General features: G+C 47.3%; 1 protein-coding gene across 1 annotated transcript in view; it reads left to right on the top strand.

Annotated features, from left to right (window-relative positions):
- The first annotated feature begins 10016 nt into the window (after positions 1–10016).
- LOC141094136 (uncharacterized) overlaps positions 10017–23825 on the top strand; it is a 44659-nt gene continuing 30850 nt past the window's right edge. Inside the window, exon 1 of the mRNA XM_073579873.1 lies at positions 10017–10087. The gene's annotated coding sequence lies outside the window, so the exon portion shown is untranslated. The remainder of the gene's footprint in view (positions 10088–23825) is intronic.

Genomic DNA, 23825 nt, shown 5'->3' with positions numbered 1-23825 from the left:
TTCAGCACTGAGACTCTTTTGGGGTCTCTGTGTGGTGTGAACAGTGACGTAACAGCTGTGGACAGAATGCGGCTTCGCTGGTTCCCAAGTCCACATAAGATCCATTTAGACAACTGCAGGATGAGAGGACAGAAGCCCAAAGAAGTTACCACAAAATGTGATTATTTCTCTCCTAGCTCCGCTCCAGCACAATAATGTAGATAAGGGCTCCCCAACCTGTAGCTCGCGGTCCCATGAATTGTGGCTCGCGACTGACTGCCAGCTTGGTGCATTAGCTCCAGGTCTAGCAAACAGGTATGAAGAGCACATCTCAAAATGGTGAATTTTGTGAGTAGCCCTGCACAGAAGTGCAGATGTGGATGGACATTTGCTGGTCTTAGGGGTTTAGAGATGTTTTAGGTATGGTGCGCTGGAGGATGGTGCTACCTGTTAGAGGAGGTGCTCAAAGCTGGATGTGACAGTGTGTTGGGAGTCCTGGATGGGAGAATACTGAATGGGGGTGTTGTGGGAACCCCTGGAGCTCAGTGTACTGCTTTGGAGTGATTTCTGTGGAAAAAAGCTTTGGTTATCATTAACCTGTAATGGGGGCTTTGGTTGACACTACTTTGAAGGAGATGGAAGCTGGATGTGGCTCACACCCCTCTCTCTAAGCTGAATGTGGCTCTCAAGGTCAGAAAGGTTTGTGACCACTGATGTAGATACTAGTGATGAGTGAGCCGCTCTCCACTACTTGATCAGACATAAGGAGCTCGGACAAGCTAGTTACTCGATTATCGCAGGTGATGGAGCGCCATGCTCGAGTTCCCAGCCAATAAACATGCTGGGATTGCCCGCCATATACGGTAAGGCTGTAGTCATGTTGGCTACTGACATTACTGTGACTGTCCGGCCGCGTCACGTTATCGGGTTTATAGAAGACCCAGTGACTCGATGCTCGGCACACCGTACTCTGGAGGCAGCTCAGGGAGAGTTGTTATAGGAGGGAGAGCTTAGATTATTGTTCGCCCCCTAAATATTGTAAAGTTGTATCCTATAGTGTCTTTCATGTGGCCCTAGAGTGTATTTAACCCCGAAGCCTGTTTTCACCTTCCTGACCAGGCCAATTTTTTCAATTCTGACCATTGTCACTTTATGAGGTCATAACTCTGGACGCTTCAATGGATCCCGGTGATTCTGAGAAAGTTTTTTCATGACATATTGTACTTCATGACAGTGGTAACATTTATTTAATATGACTTACGTTTATTTGTGAAAAAAATCAGAAATTAGACAACAATTTTGAAAATACAGCAATTTTCAAAATGTAATTTTGATGCCCTTAAGTCAGAAAGTCATGTCACACAAAATAGTTAATACATTACATTTGCCTCATGTCTACTTTACGTCAGCACGATTTCTGAAACATAATTTTTTATTTTGTTAGGAAGTTATAAAGGTTAAAAGTTGACCAGCGATTTGTCATTTTTACAAAAAAAATTGCAAAACCATTTCTTTAGGGAACACCTCATATTTGAAGTGACTTTGATGGGCCTATATGACATAAAGTACGCAAAAGTGACACCATTCTAAAAACTGCACCGTCCAAGGTGTTCAAAACCACATTCAAGAAGTTTATTAATAGTGATGAGCGAGCACTAAAATGCTTGGGTGCTAATTGCTCAGGTCGAACAAATTGGAATACTCGGGTACTCGACCATAAAAACGAGCCCAATGTATGTCTATGTATGGGAAACCCGACCATTTTTGCCGCGAACCCCCAGGGGTCCTTTTATGGTCTGAAAACATCTGAAATCGATGGGAACCACTGCTCAAATGATGCGGCATCATCGTGGGGAAGACAACTGGACGAATTTCTGACTCCTAGGTCACTGCTGAGACTAATGTTGTCAGAGTGTGATGCCACTTTTACAGGCGAACACTAAAACATACAAAAACGAAACCAAAATGGATTTTACAGGAAAACATGTCAAGGAACATCCTTTCCAGGGTAATAATTTGTATGTAAGTCAAAAGAAATAACCCCCCCCCAAAAAAAAAATGTACCTCCACCACTCGTTTTTGATGCTATTTTTCAACTTTAGCATTGTTTTCAACCAATACAAATGCATTGACTGGGAAATGTCTTTGTAAGGCTGGTTTCACACTAGTGTTTTATCGCGCAGCGCATCGGGCGCTATCGGGCACGCGTGCAATGGTCCCCTATATTTAACATGGCGGGCGCATGGTCTAGCTCTTGCACGCGTTCATCATCGTTATCGCGCGCTGCACATTTTCCAGGTGTGCGCCCAGACGTGCAAGACGCTACATGTTGCATTTTTTGTTCCACCCAACCTTGTTAAAAAATTGCACGTGTGCGCACGGTATGCGCCAAAAAATAGGTTTACAGTCTATTGGATCGCTGGTGTGCGCTTGGATGTGCGCACGTCAGCGCTTTTAGCGCGCACGCGATTTTAGTAAACAATGTCTAGACACTTGTTTAAACCACCACCTAAACAAGCAACATTGTTTGGGAGGAGTGTAGATAAAAAAAGGTGTCTGCAGTGCCAGACCACTACTCTACAGACAGCCTGGAAGAGAGCAGACAGCCTTGCAAAGCAGAGCCCTTTGGATCCATTCTGCAGCAGCCAAAATGTGAGTATTAAACCTAATGTCTGCCTGTCCTTTCAAATTTATTATGTACTAATGTTTATTTTTGTTTAAATTGCAGCATGTCTTCTGGATCGGAATACTCTCCATCCCAGCAAGAACTGGCCCAAGCAGAGTATGAGTTGATTATCTTCCTGCCTTTGGTAAGTATAGCTGCTGCCTCTAGAAATGTGCAATAATTTTTTTTCTTTACAGACATCAGCATCGGACACGGCAAGTGAGGCCGAACAGCGGGAGCAGCCAAGTCACGGCGAGGAGACGGATTGTAAGTATACAGTCTTTCAATGTCCCTTTTTTAAAAAAAAATGCATAGTCTCTCTTCCTTTTTTTCTGTCCTGTTTTTTTTCTTCTGTCTTGCTTCTTTTATTTCTATTTTTCTATCTTTTTCCTTCTATAAAATTTCCAAGATTATAATGTTTTTTTTTCTAGGTTGCACAATGGGACGAAGATGTCTATCAGGACAACGAGCCCTGATCCGTCTGGTCCAGGAGCGTGTCCCATTGTGGGACAGCCATGACCAGCAGTACAAGGACACTGTGGTGACCCGGCAGCTCTGGAATGAGGTGGCCGCAGCGATGATGGATGGCTGGGACAGCGCCTCTCCAACTTCCAAAAAGGCGTTTAGTAAGTATTTCCCTGCTCTGTGATGCCACAGTGACTCTTGTTCCTGATGATACTGTTGTGTTTCCTGCTAGATATATTCTAGCAGGAAACACAGCAGTGTCCTCAGGATCAACAGTGACTGCATTGTGTATTATACTGCTGTTTTGATCCTGCTTTCACTCTTGCTCCTGATGATACTGTTGTGTTTCCTGCTAGATATATTCTAGCAGGAAACACAACAGTGTCCTCAGGATCAACAGTGACTGCATTGTGTATTGTACTGCTGTTTTGATCCTGCTTTCACTCTTGCTCCTGATGATACTGTTGTGTTTCCTGCTAGATATATTCTAGCAGGAAACACAACAGTGTCCTCAGGATCAACAGTGACTGCATTGTGTATTGTACTACTGCATTGATCCTGCTTTAACTCTTGCTTCTGATGATACTGTTGTGTTTCCTGCTAGATATATTCTAGCAGGAAGCACAACAGTGTCCTCAGGATAAACAGTGACTGCATTGTCTATTGAATTCTTTAGCGATGCCTCATTGAAAGTTTGCCAATTTCACTCAGGTGTGTATGATGATACAGATGTTGCCATCAGTGCATTGTATAACTTTTTTTTGTTTTTCCAACAGTGAACAAAGTCCGCACACGTTGGCGCTCGATGAAGGACCGCTTCAACACTGATGTTTGTGCGGAGGGACAGGTTCGCAATGGTTCAGTGGCAAGGACCTGAAAAAAATACCGCTATCATCGCGAGTTGGCGTTCCTAAGTCCGGTCCTTGCCAGAGCGTTTTTTTTTTTTTTAATCTGTGCTTTTCTATTCCACAGCTGATGCTTCTTGTAAATGCATGATAGTAGTGTTTTCCTTTTTTTTCCACAGCACCTGGAGCAGCACCCTGCAACCTGTCCCTGGAGCGGTCCTACATCGGTCGACCTCGGACCCGTCCCAGCCATCCGACAGCCAGGAAACAGCTTGCAGGTCAGCAATACAGACAGCTGGTGACCAGGAAGCTGGTCAGTCAGGTGTTCCTCTGTCCCAGGTCTCTGCCACTGGTTATGCGGGCACTTCCCGCCAGGGGCAGAGGGCCTTGAGTTCATGCACTTGAGCGAGGCCTTTCGTGCCAGCCTCAAGGCGCTGTCAGACAGAGTGGATAGCGGTTTTTCACTCATGGAACGTGGTTTTACCCACATGGAACACCACTTCCACTCTGTCGACCAGCGCCTTGACCTGCTGGAGGCCAACCTCAACTGACCAGCGCACCATTTTTTCAGTAAAATTGAACGGGGCATGGCGGAACACCTTAGTCCTGAGCAACAGCTGAGTGTGTTGCAGGCCTGCAACACTGCTTACTTGCAGGCTATGCAGCAGAATCGGTAAGTGCAACAGTCAGTGGTGTCATTTCGAACTGTACCACCACTGACTCGCCACACCTCACTACCGACTACTGCTGCATACCATTGCACGGCCACCTGCATTCCAACCCAAGCCGGACACCACTACACCACACCAATGCCGTGTGCTGCTGGACACTCCATCACCGCCACCACCATGGCTAGCGCTGCTCCTGTCTGGAGCACCACCACCGGTCAACCATCTTGGAGCATCGCCACCGCAGAACCTGCTTGGACCACCGCCACCTATTCTCCTGTTCGGAGCACCGCCACAACTTCTCCGTCTAGGAGCACCGCCAGCACTCATCAATACAGGAGCACCGCCACCACTTTTCCTCCTTCTAAGAGCACCGCCACCACTCCTCATCGTTCTAGGAGCACCGCCACCACTCCTCATCATTCTAGGAGCAACGTCACCACTCCTCATCATTCTAGGAGCACCGCCACCACTCCTCATCATTTTAGGAGCACCGCCACCACTTCTCCTCCTAGGAGCACTTCCACCACTTCTCCTCCTAGGAGCACTGCCACCACTTCTCCTCCTAGGAGCACCGCAACCACTTCTCCTCCCATGAGCACCGCCACCACTTCTCCTCCTAAGAGCACCACCACCACTTCTCCTTCTAGGAGCACCGCCATCACTGAGCATCAGAGGGGTGACCCACATTCCCTCTTTTACCCATCAATGCCACGGTCCAGCAGCTTAAGGCGGTTGAGCAATGTAAGGTGGTCACACGGGGGAAGTCGGTCCAGGCAGGAAACTCCTGCCCCAAAGAAGCAAAAAAACAAAAGACTTTGTTTGTCCCTCCCCCCTCTCCTTCTAATGTGTCTCACCCTGCCTCCAGTTCCATCCCTGATCTCCCATCCCCCACTACTTTCGTCGCCCCTTCCCCGTTCCTCATCTCTACACACCCCGAAAGTATCCCAATCTTCCTCCAAACGTCCTTCGCAATAAAAAAAAAATTTTTTCTAAAAATAAATGTGCAATTCTGCTTTCACATAATACGGTTTCATTAATGTGTCTTTCACTGCCTACACACACTGCGCCGTACACACACTGCACCATACACTTTGCGTTTTTGCCACCACATACCTCCATTACTGACACATGTTTTTTGTGTCATTCCTGGAGATATGTGTAGTCAAAAACATAAATCTTTGACTTGTATTTTCAGCACTAGTCTCTTCAGTCTGCTAATATTGCACATACTGAATAGAGGATGGTGTTGAGTGCAAGGCATATCTATTGTTACCTTGCCAGGTATCAAAGTTAATTGAGGATGGTGTGTTTTTACGATCATCAATTAACTATTTGTGAGACAAGGCAAGGGGATTCTAGATATACCTTGTAATTAACCACATCCTCTATTCAGTGTGTGTTGAATAAACTGAGGAGATGATGGGGAAAATACACGTCATATGTACAATACCCTGGCCTTGTATCATAACTGTCACACCTGGGCAGGTGAATACACATGAGTTTTACCCTGCAGCGTCACTTCGGTCTGCATATATTTCAAGCAGACTGTAGCGACGCTGCAGTTTAAGTCATGTGTATTCTCCTGCCCATGTGTGATAACATTCTGAAGTCAGGATGCGTCAGTTTGGGCGTCCTCACTTCAGCATGACACCAGGCCTGGGTATTGTAGAAGTTGTATAACCTTTATTATCTCTCCAGTATGCGTTCAAACTCAAGCCACAGTGGTGATCATATAAATAATATTTATAGTCACATCGTCAGGTGTCAAAAAGAGTGACAGGTGCTAGTGCATCCCCAAATCAATATTTGTAACATCAGGCCAGGTGACACAAATATTAGTTGCATTATCTCCACCGCTGCAAATTGAACACAAACTGTAGAGATGATAAAGGTCATACAACTTGTATGTGTGTATGTATAGTCACCTGGTCAGGAGTACTAGTAAATTCATGATGCACAAAACACAGCATCATGAATTCACTGGTCACCTGGCCAGTTGATTATTGCATTGGAGTGTAAAAACACAGAGTGCACTCGGTACAGGTATCAAAACAGGTTTTTTATTAACATACACACAAGAAAACATTTTTACACCATTTGATCTTGCCAATCCACCCGTCCTACATCTGAGATGAAGTAGGCCGCAAATTGGTCCCTCATTTGGCCAACTTCAATGGATGACCTGAGAGGGTGCTGAGTGAATTCAGGCAATGGGTTAGGAGCTGCATCATCGAGTTCAACGTTCAGGTCCTCTTTAGCCATCACAAAATTATGTAGAACCACACAGGCCTTCACCATCTCATCCACTGTTTCCAGTTTCAGATTAATGGCTGTGTCCCGAGAATGTGCCATCTGGAGACAAGTATACCAAAGGCACACTCTACAGTTCTTCTGGCCCTGGTCAGCCTGTAATTAAAAATTCTTTTGGTATGGTCGAAGTCCCGGCTGGAGTAGGGTTTAAGCAGGTTTTGGCACATCTAGAATGCCTCATACCCAACCATTACAAAGGGCTGTGGTGGACCTTCGGTATTGGGAAGAGGCCGTGGCATGGGGAAATTGAAATGGTTGCCATACAACCTCCGGCCCTTGTCCAAGTCTTAAAAGCCTGGGAGTCATTCCCGCGGCCAAATGCCCCAATGCCACTGCTACAAACATACAGTCTGCATCTGCAATGGCCATGAGTACTGTTGAGAAGTACTTTTTATAGTTATAGTACTCAGATCCAGTTCTTTTTGGTTTGATTATCCGGATGTGTTTCCTATCAACCGCTCCCAAACAGTTGGGGAAATTGCAGACTGTCCAGCATTTTTCTGCTATTTCCATTTACTTTTCGGCAGTGGGCAGGGGCATAAATTCAGGACAGAGAATGTTCCACAAAGCCCGGCAGGTGTCCGCAACAATTCCCAACAAGGTGGATATTCCAATCCGGTACTGGAAGTGGAGTGAAGAGAGGGTCTCTCTAGTAGCCAGGAATCTGTGAAACTGAGAAAGAACAAAAATTAATATTTATGTATATGGTTTTTTTAAAACACCAAAAAAAGGCATAAAAATATTTCTGCAGCCTTTTGTTTACTACATGGCAGAACAATATTTCTGCCAGCTTTTGAATACTACATGTCAGAACAAAGAAAAATATGCAGGCATTGGTTTTGCAATACGTACTGTAATGTGATCAGGAGCCATTCCTCCAGAGGAATTGCACGACGGAGCTGTGTGTCCTGTCTCGGGATGGCTTCTTGGACACGACCAAGCAAATCCATGAAGCTTTGTTGTGACATCCGGGTATAAACAGTAAATTTCTCTGGGTTTGCCTGGAGCTCGCTGTAGAGGGTGTGGTACGCTCCACGGCTCTCCCGGAGTTCAATAATCGGATGTATCCACAAACGCCGCCGCCGCTGCTGTCTTCGCTGCCTCTCTCTCTCCCTTTGTGATGGCAAGCAACTACATAAGCCTGAGCCATCCTGATGTCCAGATCCAAGTTGAAGTGAAAACTCTTCCAGCGCAGATCCATGTTTCACAAAGGAAAAAGCAAGCAAATGTGAAGAATTTGGCTGTAAGCAGGGGCTATATAAAGAATTCCCATAACACACGCCCACTGCTGTCCCATTGGTGGAGTCTGTTGCAAGAATTTTTCAAGGATTTTCCTTCTGTGAAATGTGACACCTAGGACAACCCATGCGCATAAAAAACGCAAACGCATGGAAAAACGCTTGAAAACGCATATAAACGCTGCGGTTTTTTTGTCGTAATGTGCACGATGATTCGACAATAAATCGCAGCTTTTACAAGCGTTTGCAAGTGTTTTTTGTATGCGTTTCATGTGTGCTCGAATCGCTGTGCAAAACGGCGCAAGTGTGAAACTAGCCTAACATTTAACAACCCTAGCTGGCCATGTGGTGTGCGACACATAAGCAGACACATCTTGTTTCATTTATGAAGGAGGGACTCTTAAAGTCACAAAGCCTATTTTTATAGGGGCATCAGGCAGCATTAATATTCTTAAAGAGCCTATTAAACAGTGTGTCTCCTATACTGTTATTGCCTATGCAGTGAGTGGCTGGGCTGCCAAAAACTAGGACACATCCCAATACTCCTTTCACGAGATGAACAGGAAGACTCCCTGAAAAAATGTTCCCATTATAAGAAAGAGTGTCTCCCATAGAGTTTGCCCATGCATTGAGTGCAAGGCCTGCCTTGCCCCAAAGTTACACACACACACCAATAACCCTTGGAACAGACATTTTGGATGGCCACATGAAACCAAAATTTCTATTATTTTTCATTTGGTACTGCTATACTGTTAGCCTATGCATTGAATGCAAGGCCTGCCCTGCAACAAAGTCACATGCATCCCAATAAGCCTTTGAACCCATGTACTGGATGCCCACAGGAAAACCAAGTTCACATTATTCATTTGGGGCTGCCATACTGTTAGCCTATGCATTGCATGCAAGGTCTGCCCTGCACCAAAGCAATACGCACCCCAATAACCCTTTCAACAGATGTTCTTGAGGGCCTCATGACAAAAATGTTCCTATTAGAAGAAAGTGTGTCTCCAATACAGTTTGACTATGCAGTGAATTGCAGTGTTTAGCCTGAAGAACCTGCATTTTTGAACTGCAGTGGTGATCCTGAAGAACCTGGAGTGGAGAATTGCATCGTTAAAGCTGAAGAATCTGCATTGGTGAATTGCAGTGTTGAGGCTAAAGAATATCTGGCAGTGGAGAATTGGATTGTTGAAGCAGCTGACCAATCGCCACAGTTCCCATTATAAGAAACTGGGTCTCCCATAGTGTTTGCCAATGCATTAAATGCAAGTCCTGCCTTGCTCCAAAGTTACACGCACCCCAATAACCCTTGGAACAGATGTCCTGGATGGCCACGTGAGACCAAATTTTGGCTCCTATTGCACTCCGTAACTGCCTTCTGGGCACCATGTGACCGCGCGAGTCATGTGACCCGAATACATCACAAAAGTCCTGTCAGCGTTCATTGCGGGTACCCGAGCTTGAGCTTCTGGCACAGTGAGCGCTTGTCACCGGCCGGGACACCTCTCCAGGACTCACCCCAACTTCGGAGAACTTACAGACTTGATTTAAGCTAAGTACCAAGTATCTACTTTACCACATCAATTTGACTCAAACCAATTAATTTTGCTATAGGTATCAGGCTTTTTTCTGAGCATTCTCACTTTGACAGACCATGGACACACTCAGCACCAACTTCCAGCATCTATGTTACTTTTAGTGTGATTATTATATGCTTATTTACACAGCTCTCTATATGTACTTGGATAAATTATTATATTAATTTACCCCATTAAGGGACTTTATCTAGAGCGCAAACCCTTATAAGTGTGTTTTATTAATTCCCTCCTCTTTTTAATCTAGTTCGCCAACTAGACCCTACATCTGATTTATCAACCTGCACTACGTATATGAAAATCTCCCATTCTCCAACAGGTACTTGCTATTGATCAGTATTGCACCCATATGTCTAAATCATAGTGCGAGTACACTACATATGTATAATTATAGATATCTGGCAATAAATGCGTACTTGTAGAGAGTAATATAACCACTAGTGATGAGCGGGCATACTCGCCACTACTCGGTACTCACCCAAGCATCTCACAGCTCGAGATGCTTGGAGCTCGCCGAGCATTTCCGGGGTGGCGTGGCGGGAGCTCGGGTCCCCTCCCTGCATGTTTGGTGCTCTTTAGAGAGAAAATGAACATGCAGGGATTGTCTGCCACACACTGTAATGCTGCAGCCATGTTGAGGCGGATTGGGTCATGTCTGAGGTCGAGTGCTACTTGGAGGCTTGCAGGTCCATGATCAACCAGGAAAAGTGTGAGAGTCTCTGGCTGGGAGGGTTGTATCTGAGTTTTCATCTCCCGGACACCGTTCCAGGGCCCCAGGCCTCAGCAAAAAATTCTAGGCATCAATTTCGGCCCAAGGTCTACCCCCATCAAAATTGGGAGGGCAGACTTACTGTAAGATCACCACCCAGAAGGTGAACCAATGGAAGGGATGGTCATTAACCCTGAGGAAAAGAGTCACCTTGGCCAAACTTTACTGCTTCCCTTGTTAATATACCTGGGCAGTGTCTGCATCTTGCCAGAACCTCTTAGAATACGGCTCTATAGGTTGTTTTTCCAACTGTTATGGGGGAACAGGCTTAACCTAATCACGTACCGCACGAGGAGACTAGGAGGGTTTGGTATGATCTGCCCGGTGATGTTTTTAGTGTACACCTTTATTAAAACAAACATCACCAACCTCTGGTTAGAGAGGGCTCCTCCATGGGTATTCTCCTGCAGGGGATGGTTTCGGCCTTTCTTTCAGGAATGGGTGACAGGAGGGCAGGTGAAGGACCATCACACACCACATGGACATCTTCCAGCTTACGCTGCCCCAGTTCTGAAGGTGATCGGCTGGTGGGGTCTGGGGATGTGGGAGATCAGGACCATGTTGAGGAAATCTCTTGACAATAGGGTTCTTGTTATGAATGAGTCACCGGAGGAGGAAAAAACAAAAACACAAGCTAAGTCCAGAAAACTGGAGAGGTTGGTAGCTAGCGGATTGCAGACCCCTGATCCTATTCACCACAACTAAGAGTAGCCGTGGGGGGCTCCTACGGTGCCCTAGACCCCTCGTCACAGCCGGAGAGCTAAATAAGCCTCAAGAAAGAAAGGGGAAATCTAAACTGCCCCAGAGCAGACCCCAAAGCAATAGACAGCCCCCAACAAGTATTGTCAGTGAAAAACAGATGAAAACACAAACACAGACAGAAAGACAGGCTGAGCAAATGATGGGGCCCAACTAACTAGATAGGAAAGGACAGAAAAGATGCTGGCTGCAATCACGCAAAAAACCCTGCCAAAAATAATGTCCAACACGTCTGATAGAAAAGGCCCTGAAGTCACTAGACTTCAAAATCACTATATCAGCACTCAGGTATATTCTGAAGACAGAGCAAAGAGATCAACTGATCAGAGACAAAAACAGAGTTCAGCCCGTCCCAACCAGGGCAGGCTGAACACAAACACTAAGTAAACAGACAAGATCTCATGGAAAAATAGCAGAGCAAAAACTTAGCTTTTAGTAGTCAGGAACTAAACTGGATGCCAGAGCTCAGAGCAGAAAGGATCACCAGCAACCCAGCAGGGCGTCGGCTGCCTTATATCCACTCAGAAATTCCGGATGTCCAATCACACTCCACCTGTTCAGATGACAGGTTCTTCCCATCCAGATCAATTTCACTACCTCCTTTCACCAGCAGAGAGATTTCATCAGACATCAGAGGTGAAGGAGAAAATGAACTCATAACAGTACCTCCCCCTTGAGGAGGGGTCACCGAACCCTCATCCACGCCACCAGGGCGATCAGGATGGGCCCGATGAAAAGCACGAACCAATCTTTCGACATGAATATCAGATACAGGGACCCAAGAATTATCCTCCTGGCCATAACCCTTCCATTTAACCAAATACTGGAGTCTCCGTCTAGCCAGACGAGAGTCCAGTATCTTCTCAACCTCATATTCCACATTACCTTCAACCAATACAGGGTCAGGAGGTGCCACCACAGGAACTACTGGCTCAACAAACCTCTTTAACAGAGACTTATGAAACACGTTATGGATCTTGACTGTAACAGGAAGAGCCAATCGAAACGAGACTGGATTAAGAATCTCCAAAATCTTGTAAGGTCCAATAAATCTAGGTTTAAACTTTGGAGAAGCCACCTTCATAGAGATATTCTTTGATGACAACCAAACCGTATCACCCACCTTAAACCGGGGACCAATGGTCCTATGCCGGTTGGAAAACCGCTGGGCCTTTTCCTGGGAGAGAGACAGCTTATCCACCACTTGGTCTCAGATCTGGTGCATTCTCTCCACCACAGTGTCAACACCTGGGCAGGCAGAAGACTCCACCTGCCATGAAGAGAATCGAGGATGAAACTCAAAGTTACAAAAAAAAGGTGACATCAAAGTGGCAGAACTAGCTCTATTATTTAAAGCAAATTCGGCCAAGGGCAAAAATGAAACCCAATCATCCTGATCAGCAGAAATAAAACAGCTCAAATACGACTCCAAAGTCTGGTTTGTTCTCTCCGTCTGCCCATTGGTATGAGGCTGAAACGCAGAGGAGAAGGACAACTGAATTCCCAGCTTGGAACAGAAAGTCCTCCAAAATCTAGACACAAACTGAGCTCCTCTGTCAGATACAATGTTCTCAGGAATCCCGTGCAAGCAAACCACCTGTTGCAAAAACAAGGGCACCAACTCTGAGGAATATGGCAACTTAGGGAGTGGTACAAGATGGACCATCTTAGAGAATATATCACAAATCACCCAAATAACAGTCATTCTCTGAGAGACAGGCATATCAGAGATAAAATCCATTGAAATATGGGTCCATGGCCTCCTGGGCACCGGCAAAGGCATCAACAACCCACTAGAGCGAGAACAAGGTTTAGACCGAGAGCAAGTCCCACAGGACTGCAGAAAATTCCTGACATCACGAGACAAGGCGGGCCACCAAAAAGACCGACTCACCAAATCTCTAGTACCAAAAATACCTGGATGACAAGCCAATGCAGAGCAATGAACATCAGACATCACTCTCTTCCTCCACTGGTCAGGAACATACAATTTTCCAATGGGACAACGCTCAGGTTTGTCCTCCTGAAACTCTTCCAGAGCACGTCTCAAATCGGGTGAGATGGCAGAAAGAACTACCCCCTCACCTAAGACGGTAGCAGGCTTGGTCACAACAGGAGAATCAGCAAAGAAACTCCTAGAGAGGGCGTCTGCCTTGACATTCTTAGTGCCCGGAAGAAAAGAGACCACAAAATCAAAACGTGTGAAAAACAAGGCCCACTTAGCCTGTCTAGAATTCAAGCGTTTGGCCGACTCCAGGTAAATCAAATTCTTGTGGTCAGTAAGGACCACGACTTGATGTTTAGCTCCCTCCAACCAATGTCTCCACTCCTCAAATGCCCATTTCATGGCTAACAGTTCCCGATTCCCCACATCATAGTTACGTTCGGATGGGGAGAACTTTCGGGAAAAGAAAGCACAGGGATTCATTTTAGATGTTACAGGATCCTTTTGGGACAAAACAGCTCCTGCACCAATCTCAGAAGCGTCCACCTCTACCTGAAACGGGAGTGAGACATCAGGTTGCCGCAAAACCGGAGCAGAAGTGAACCTTCGCTTCAACTCCTGAAAGGAAGAAACAGCCTCCGGAGACCAATTCAGCACATCAGCACCCTTCTTAGTCAAATCAGTCAATGGTTTGGCAATACCAGAAAAATTAGCTATAAATTTACGATAAAAATTTGCAAAACCCAAAAACTTCTGGAGGGCCTTCAAAGAAGTGGGCTGAACCCAATCATAAATGGCCTGTACCTTGGCCGGGTCCATTTCAATAGTTGACGGAGACAAAATAAATTCCAAAAATGAAATCCTCTGTACACCAAAAAGGCATTTCGATCCCTTGACATACAGGGAATTCTCCCTCAAAATCCGGAACACAGTCCGAACATGTTCCACATGAGAGTCCCAATCCTTGGAAAAGATCAAAATATCATCTAGATAGATGATCAAAAATTTATCCACCAAGTCTCGTAAAATATCATTCATGAAGCACTGGAAGACAGAAGGGGCATTAGTGAGCCCAAAAGGCATCACCAGGTACTCAAAATGTCCCTCCGGAGTATTAAACGCCGTCTTCCATTCATCCCCATGCTTAATGCGAATAAGATTATACGCCCCCTGAGGTCAAGCTTTGTAAACCAGCAAGCACCTTTAATTCTGGAGAATAGATCAGAAATCAGGGGTAACGGATACTGATATTTAACAGTAATTTTGTTGAGGGAACGATAGTCAATACAAGGCCTTAATGACCCATCTTTCTTAGCCACGAAAAAAAAAACAGCACCTAAGGGTGAAGAGGATGGTCTAATATGACCCTTCTCCAACGACTCCTTAATATAGGATCGTATAGCCTCGTGCTCGGGTACAGATAAATTGAAAAGTCGACCCTTGGGAAATTTACACCCAGGGCTCAGCTCAATTGCACAGTCATAACTCCTATGAGGAGGCAAAGACGCAGACTCATTCTCACTAAATACATCATAATAATCAGCCAAATAGTCAGGAACATCATGCGACTGGGGAGAGGTGGAGAAAACAGGAGCATCACTAAGGGCACACTGACAACCCCAACTCACCACAGACACAGATTTCCAATCCAAAACTGGATTATGGATTTGCAACCAGGGAAACCCAAGAACAATGGTATCATGCAAATTATGCAACACCAAAAATCTGCAATTCTCTTGATGGTCTGGGGCGACCCGCATTACCACCTGGGTCCAAAACTGAGGTTTATTCTTCGCCAAAAGAGTAGCATCAATACCCCTCAAAGGGATAGGCGTCCGCAGAGGTGTCATAGGAAATCCACAACATTTAGCAAAATCCAAGTCCATCAGGTTCAGAGCTGCTCCCGAATCCACAAAAGCCTTAGCGGAAAATGTGGACAGGGAGCAGATCAGAGTAATTGCCAGAAGAAACTTCGGTTGAACACCACCCACAGCAAATGTGTGTGCAAAATGTTTCTCTCGTTTAGGGCAGACAAATAATATGCGAGGCATCACCACAGAACAAACACAGCTTATTACGCCTTCTGAACTCCTGACGTTGCGCCCTAGACAAAACTCTATCACATTGCATAGGTTCAGACATTTGTTCAACAGGTGGCAACACCTCTCGTGCGGTTTTGCATTCACGTAAACGCTGATCAACCTGAATGGCTAATGACAGAATCGTCAAGACCAGAGGGAACAGGAAATCCCACCATAGTATTTTTTACGGTTTCTGACAACCCCTTCCGAAAGAGAGCTGCCAGGGCACCATCATTCCAGGTAGTAAGGACCGCCCACTTTCGGAATTTTTGACAGTACAACTCTGCAGAATCCTGACCCTGGCTCAATGCCAACAGGGCCTTTTCAGCCTGATCAATAGCATTAGGTTCATCATACAACAACCCCAAGGCTTGAAAAAATGCGTTCACATTAGTAAGAATAGGATCATCAGGTTTCAAAGAAAACGCCCAATCCTGGGGATCGCCGCGCAGCAAAGAGATGACAATTTTAACCTGCTGTGCGGAGCTCCCCGATGAGTTAGGCTTCAAGGCAAAAAATAATTTACAATTATTCTTAAAATTCAAAAATTTAGACCGATCTCCAAAAACCACATCTTTGGTTCAGTAGCATGTGAATGAGCAAGATAGGCGGAAATTCCCCGCACTTCAGCAGTGAGCTGCTCCACACGATCAGACAATTGCTTCATCTCCATTGAGAAAGAAAAAAAAAATTCCCCCTATGGCCTCAGAGACAGAGGAAAAAATATACACAAAAAAAAAAAAAAAATTCTGACAAACTCTTTTTTTTTTTTACAATTCTTTCCTGCTATTGAGTACCCTAGGATCTGCGGTATGGCTGGTGATTCTGTTATGAATGAGTCACCGAAGGAGGAAAAAACAAAAATACAAGCTAAGTCCAGAAAGCCAGAGAGGTTGGTAGCTATCGGATTGCAAACCCCTGATCCTATCCACAACAACTAACAGTAGCCGTGGGGGGTTCCTACGATGCCCTAGACCCCTCGAACACAGCCAGAGAACTAAATAGGCTTAAAGAAAGAAAGGGGAAATCTAAACTGCCCCAGAGCAGACCCCAAAGCAATAGGCAGCCCCCAACATATAATGACGGTGAAGAAAGATGAAAACACTAACACAGATAGAAAGATAGGTTGAGCAAACGATGGGGCCCAAGCTAACTAAAAAGGACAGGATAGAAAAGCTGCTGTCTGCAATCCGTAAAAAACCCTACCAAAAACTGTCCTAACCGTCTGATAGGAAAAACAGGCCCTGAAGTCGCTAGGACTTCAAAAAGACTATATCAGCACTCAGGTAAATTCTAAAGACAGAGCAAAGAGACAAACTGATCAGAGACAAAAATGGAACTCAGCACACCCCTGACCGGGGATGGCTGAACTCCAAAAAACAAGGTAAACAAAACAAAACTAATAAGTTCAACAGCAGAGCAAAAACTTATCTTTGGGAAGCAGGAATCAGACTGGTCTCCAAGAATCCAACAGAGAAATCACCAGTGACTCAGAAGGGCGTCGGCTGCTTTATATCCAGTCAGAATTTCCTGTTACCCAGTCATCATCTACCAGATCAGGTGTTTGGTAATCAGCCTCACTACCTTCCTTCACCAGAAGAGGGAGTTCATCAGACATTGACGGTGAAGGGGAAAATGAACTCACAACAGGTTGGACAGTGGCCGTCCGTGTAGCAGGGGGAGCCATTCATCAACTGCCCACTGCCAGGATTCACCTGAACTGGAGAGTCGGGGATGGCCTTGTTGAGGTCGGCCTGATGGAGGATTTGCCTGCGGACGTCTTGCTGGGAAATGACTTGGGGCCCATGTTGTCTGCATTCTCTGTCACCCCTCTGGCTGAGGCCTATCCTGTGACCACCCGGAGACAAGCTCGAGCTGCGGAGGCAGAATCACACTCAGAGGAGGCCCAGGTAAGACACCCCAGCCCTACACGCATCCCCATAGCCAGACACATTTCTTGGGCCACCCCAGCTGAGTTTAAAAGGGAGGTACTTGAGGATCCCTCATTACAGGGGTATCGTGGGAAGGCACAAGAGGGGAGGGGAGTACTGGAAAAAGGAATAGTTTGTATGGCATTAGGGACTCCTCTACTGGGTTACAGAGCAGCACCACACTGGGATGAACCCCACTATAAAATGACAGCTGGTAGTTCCCAAGAAGTATAGGCAGGAGCTACTGCGAATCTCTCATGACATACCCTTGGCCGGGCACCTCGGCGTCAGTCGCACCAGGCATCGCCTGACACAAAACTTCTTTTGGCCGGGGGGTAACCTATAATGTTCGTCATCGTCAGTACTGCCAGACCTGTGACGTTGCCAGCGCATTGGCAAGAGGGGAGATCACTGCAAGAACAAACTACACCCCCTCACCATTGTGGAGGAGCCATTTAGCCGAGTAGCGGTCGATCTGATTGGGTCGTTAGCCAAACCCAGTCCGTCAGGGAAAAAGTATATATTGACAGTGGTAGACTATCCCACATGGTATTCAGAGGTGGTTGCATTACCTAACATACTGGCAGAGACAGTGGCGGCTGCCCTGCTCCAGGTTTTCTCATGGCTTAGATTTCCCCAGGAGATTATCTCGGACCAGGGTACCCAGTTTACAGCAGAGGTGACCAACCAACTGTGGAAGCTGTGAGGCGTAAAGTCCATTAGAAGCACCCCGTACCACCCGCAAACCAGTGGGTTGTGTGAACGTTTTAACGGAACATTAAAACAACTCATTAGGACTTTTACCAGGACCTACAGGGACTGGGAGAAATTCTTGCCACACCTCCTGTCTGCCTATTGGGAGGTGCCCCAAGAATCCACGGGGTTCTCCCCGTTCAAACTGTTATACGGGAGGCGGTAAGGTGACCCCTAGACTTAGTGAGAGAACACTGGGAAGGGGAGGGAACCATAGAAGGGATACCTATTGTACCCTATGTGCTGGAATTCCGGGACCACCTACAGGAGCTGACTCAGGCTGTATGTGGGAACCTGCAGGTGGCCCAACGGCGCCAGCGCGTATGGTACGATCGGAGGGCCAGAGAACACACCTTTGAGATAGGACAGAAGGTCCTGGTGTTAGAACCAACTAGGCAGAACAAGTTCAAAGCTGCATGGCAGGGGCCTTACCAGGTAGTGAGGAAAATAGCCGACACCACCTACAATGTCGCCGATTGTGACGACCCCAGGGTTCCACGTGAATATGCTGAAGCCCTACCGGGAGCGCCCTGAAGAGGTAGTGGCCATCTGTGCACCCGAAGCAGAGGATTTTGCAGGACTCCCCTTGCCTGATGTCTTAGGGGAGAGGACTCAGTCTAAAAAATGGAACCAGGTACACTTAGGAGAAAACCTAGGGCCCCAGGAGAGACAGCAGGCGGAGGCGTTGTTGAGGCAGCGACAGAGGATGTTTTCAGAGAGACCGGGGTACACCCGTCTGGCACAACACAAGGTTGAGACCCAGGATCAGACCCCCCTGAGACAACCCCCCCTTCCGCGTCCCTGAGTCTGTACGAGAAGGGATGCGACAAGAGATACAAGAGATGTTGCGTTTAGGGATCACTGAAGACTCAGATAGTCCCTGGGCATCCCGCGTAGTGTTAGTGCCCAAGAAGGATGGGACTACCCGGTTTTGTGTAGACTATCGCAAGCTAAATGAGAAAACGGTGACGGATGCGTATCCCATGCCGCGTGTGCATGAATTGTTAGACCGGCTGGCGGGGGCAAAGTATTTGACCACCATCGATCTATGCAAAGGCTATTGGCAGATCCCCCTATGTCCTGATGCTATTCCCAAGTCTGCATTTGTCACACCGTTCAGCTTATTCCAGTCTCGAGTTATGCCATTCGGGATGAAGAATGCCCCTGCGACCTTCCAGATGCTGGCTGACCGGCTTCTGGATGGTCTCCAGGACTATGCTTGTGCCTACCTGGATGACATCGCCATCTACAGCACGACATGGGATGAGCATCTAAATCACGTAGGGACAGTATTAGACAGGATTCACAAGGCCGGAATTACCTTGAACCCCAACAAGTGTCACGTGGGCAAAGCAGAGGTTCAGTATTTAGGACATTGGGTGGGAAGTGGGAAACAACGACCAGAACCAGCCAAGATTGACGCCATAGCCAAATGGCCCACCCTACGCACTAAAACCCAGGTCATGGTGTTTCTAGGGACAGCAGGGTATTATAGGAAATTTGTCCCCAATTACAGCAGCGTAGTCAAGCCCCTCACTGATCTGACCCGTAAGAACCTCCCCCGCCAGGTAACCTGAACCCCCGAGTGTGAGGAAGCCTTCCACCAGCTAAAGGACGCCCTCACAAATAACCCGGTATTGACCGCACCCGATCCAACTAAACGTTTCCTTGTTCACACAGACGCTTCTATATTTGGATTGGGGGCAGTGCTGAGCCAAGTCGGGCCGGACGGTCAAGACCACCCGGTAGCTTACCTGAGTCGGAAACTATTGCCCCGCGAAGTAAGCTATGCGGCCATCGAGAAGGAGTGACTGGCAGTAGTATGGGCAGTCAAGAAGTTACAACCATATTTGTATGGACGACAGTTTTCCCTCCTAACGGACCATAATCCCCTAGTGTGGCTTAATCGGGTCTCTGGAGACAACGCCAGATTACTGCGGTGGAGTTTAGCCCTACAACCTCTAGACTTCACCATCCACTACAGACCTGGCAAACAAAATGGTAATGCCGATGGACTAAGTCGACGAATGGAACTTGTACCAACCCCTTTGACTTCGGTCATCACCAAGCCGATCCGTTAAGGATTAGACTGTGTATGCCGATCGCGTCGCTGAAAAGGGGGAGCCGTGTTACAGAACCCCCCAGCACACCGAATAGGAGATGTATGCCTTTAATGCAGCATCCGACTGGCTGCGACCCGCTGGGCAGAGGTAAACAAGATATCCCACTTCTGACCTCCCCCCACCTTTGTAAATCCCACGGCTATTGTAATGTATGTCTGGCGCCTTAATTGGAGCCTGTTATCTACTGGCACGTCAGACATTGATTATCCTGCCCTCTGTATGACTATATATTCTGAGACCGATGAGTAAAATGTTGTCACACTGGAAATACATGGAGTAGCAGTGATCTTTTATATGTTCCCATGTTACAGAGCCTTTCGAACCAGCATCCTTCATTCAGAAGTGAGGAAAAGCAGATTGAACCTCCTGAGAAACAGGGTGGTAATGTAAGAGGTATTACAGCACAGAAGACCCCGTTACAGACCTTCACACCGGCGGAGAGGAATTATTCCATTGGGGACAGGGAGTTGCTAGCGATGAAGTTGGCCTTCTCGGAGTGGAGACACCTCCTGGAGGGGGCTCGCCACCCTTTCCAGGTGTTCACTGACCACAAGAACTTGGTGTATTTGCAGACAGACCAGCGTGTTGTGAACACTTTTGACCTGGCTTCTGAGTTCGGGCTCCCTCTGGTGGAGGCTGCTGGTATTGGAGCTGGTTTAGCTGACAGAAGTCAATCACCTGAGGAGGATGATTGGAGGTCAGGTGTTACAGACTGGAGAGAGTTAAGTAAGCAACCTTCCTTCAGTGGTTGCCGGTGATTTGGTTTGCTTCCTGAGCATTTTGGATGTCTGCTTGTCTCCTGCTCTGTCCTGCATCTTTCAGAAAAGTTATTTGTCGTCTTGTACATTTTTGCTTTGCTGGTGTGCGTTCAGCCTGGTCCTCTGCTGGGACCTGCGCTGGACTCTGTTCCATATGCCACAGCTTATGTCAGTCTTTTCAGTATCTTTGTTTTGCGCACTGTTCACACCAGAGTTCTGATTTAGTGGGGGAGAGGCCGTGTGGCATCAGTATTTCTGCATATCAGACGTGTTGGATTTTTTCTTAGGGTTTTTTGCGTGATTGTAGACAGTATCCTTTCCTGTCCTGTTCTATCTAGACCGTTTGGGCCCCATCATTTGCTTAATCTATTTTCTGCCTGTGTTTTGCGCTTCATCTTGTCTCACCAGCAATATATGTTTGGGGGCTATCTATTCCTTTGGGGTTCTACTGCGGGGAAGTTTAGCTTTCCCATTTCTCTTTTTAGGCTTAGTTAATTCTTTGGCTGTGCTGAGGCTGTTTAGGGCATCATAGGTACGTCCCACGGCTAATTCTAGTTGTGTCGTCAGTTTAGGGGTCTGCAATTCACTTAGTTTCCAACCTCTCTGGTTATCTGGGTGCCTTGCCTGCTTTACTCCTCGGTTACCTAATCATAACACCAGTGGCTAAATTCTCGCCAGACCAGATGGTCCTTGTTCTTCTCCCGGTTCCACTTTACACTCCATTTTCTCTCCGGTGAGAAGAATGTCTGGGCCGATGCTCTCTCCGGCTCCGTCGTGTCATCGGAGGAGCCACGGCTGATTGTTCCATCCGAGAGTCTGAGGACGATACCTCCGGTCGCCCTTGAGTCGGTACCTCCGGGCAAGATATTTGTCCCTGCCCGTCTGCGACCGGAGGTCCTCTCTTGGGCTCACTCGTCCAGGGTGGGTGGACATTTCGGGACAAAACGGACCTCTGAGCTTCAGGCGAGGACGCACTGCTGGCCGCATATGGCCCGTGACGTCAGGGACTATATTCGGGCGTGCGTCTCTTGTGCCCAGAATAGGTCCTCTCGGCAGCGGCCAGCTGGGCTACTTTACCCCCTACCAGTAGTGGACAGGCCTTCGGAGATGGTCGTTATGGACTTCGTGGTGGGACTGCCCAAGTCCAGTGGCAGCACTGTCATTTGGGTTGTCACCGACCATTTCTCCAAGTTGGTGCACCTGGTACCTCTCTCCCGGTTACCTTCTGCACTGGGCCTGGCAGCGCTGTACAATAAACACGTTAGGGTCATTGCACACTGGTTACTTTTGTTTAGTGCACGTTATTATGAAACAGTTGTGATTGCTCAATAAAGGTGTGTCAGTTGTGCTCACTCACTGTTGGTGATTTTGCTCAGTCGCAACCAAGCCTTGGGGAAGGAAGGAGCTGGATGAGAGTCCTGGGCAGCTCAGTCGGATTGCTGGAGTGGCTGCTATGGTGTCAGTGAGGAGTGCCTGCATAGCTTGGTGGAGTGGCAGCTATGGTTTCAGTGAAGAGTGCTGGCAAAGCTTGGTGGAGTGGCAGCCATGGTGTAAAGCTGCACTCAGTTGCTGGACTCTGTCGCTGGAGGGCTGCACTCAGTTGCTGGACTCTGTCGCTGGAGAGCTGCACTCAGTTTCTGGACTCTGTATCTGGACAGCTGCACTCAGGTGTTGGACTCTGTTGCTCCAAGGCTGCACTTGGGTGCAGGACGCTGTTGCTTTGGAGCTGCACTCAGGTGTTGGACCCGGTCGGAAGAAAGGATGCACAGGTGGTGGACACAGGGGGATGCCTCTGTGGTCAAATCCAGAAAGAGTTCACCGAATATTGACAAACGAATGTGTGGCAATAAACGTTCAGGTCCGGACCTGTGTGTGAACGAGCATGTATGGGTGGCCACCAAAAAACATCCAGTGGAAGTGTGTTGTGGAGTCTTACAGCTCATACCAAACATACACATACTCAACTTGTTCCCCAGGTCGGCGCGTTGGAGATGTGTGGTGCCTCCAAAACATACATTGCCATTACCAGCGATGTGTTTGTTAATAACCTGAAGTGCAGGTAGTTGCGGTGGTGAACTCTGGATCTGGGCGTCCCCTCTGTAGGTGGTTCCCTGATGAGGAGCGGTCTTGAGGGTCCAGAGGCCCCTCATTAAGGGGAGGGTACTGTCATGATCCTGGTTGGATATGACAGATAAAATGCACAAGTAACCTTTCTTTTTCCATGAGCTGTGTGCTCGGAGTTTGTTTTGCCCCCGGTGGCCATTAGGGTCATTGCACTGTGGTGGTCTCAGTTCTGTTTGCCCCACCGGTGGCTGTTAGGGTCATTGCACACTGGTTACTTTGGTTTAGTGCACGTTATTATGAAACAGGTGTGATTGCTCAATAAAGGTGTGTCAGTTGTGCTCACTCACTGTTGGTGATTTTGCTCAGTCGCAACCAAGCCTTGGGGAAGGAAGGAGCCAGATGAGAGTCCCGGGCAGCTCAGTCGGATTGTTGGAGTGGCAGCTATGGTGTCAGTGAGGAGTGCCTGCATAGCTTGGTGGAGTGGCAGCTATGGTGTCAGTGAAGAGTGCTGGCAAAGCTTGGTGGAGTGTCAGATATGGTGTAAAGCTGCACTCAGTTGCTGGACTCTGTCGCTGGAGGGCTGCACTCAGTTGCTGGACTCTGTCGCTGGAAAGCTGCACTCAGTTTCTGGACTCTGTTTCTGGACAGCTGCACTCAGGTGTTGGACTCTGTTGCTCCAAGGCTGCACTTGGGTGCGGGACGCTGTTGCTTTGGAGCTGCAGCCAGGTGTTGGACCCGGTTGGAGGAAAAGATGCACAGGTGGTGGACTCTGTTGCTGGGAGCGTTAGCAGCAGAGCAAAGCTAAGTGGTGTTTCCCTGTTTTGTCACTTTTCCTTGTGTGTGTTTTAGGACAGTGGTGGGATTAGTTTCCGCA

This window comes from Dendrobates tinctorius, unplaced genomic scaffold (assembly GCF_039654945.1).
Source record: "Dendrobates tinctorius isolate UK_male_01 unplaced genomic scaffold, ASM3965494v1 ptg000063l, whole genome shotgun sequence".
Taxonomy (NCBI): Eukaryota; Metazoa; Chordata; class Amphibia; order Anura; family Dendrobatidae; genus Dendrobates; species Dendrobates tinctorius.
Note: the sequence above shows the minus strand (reverse complement) of the source record. Positions and strands in the feature narration are given on the sequence as shown.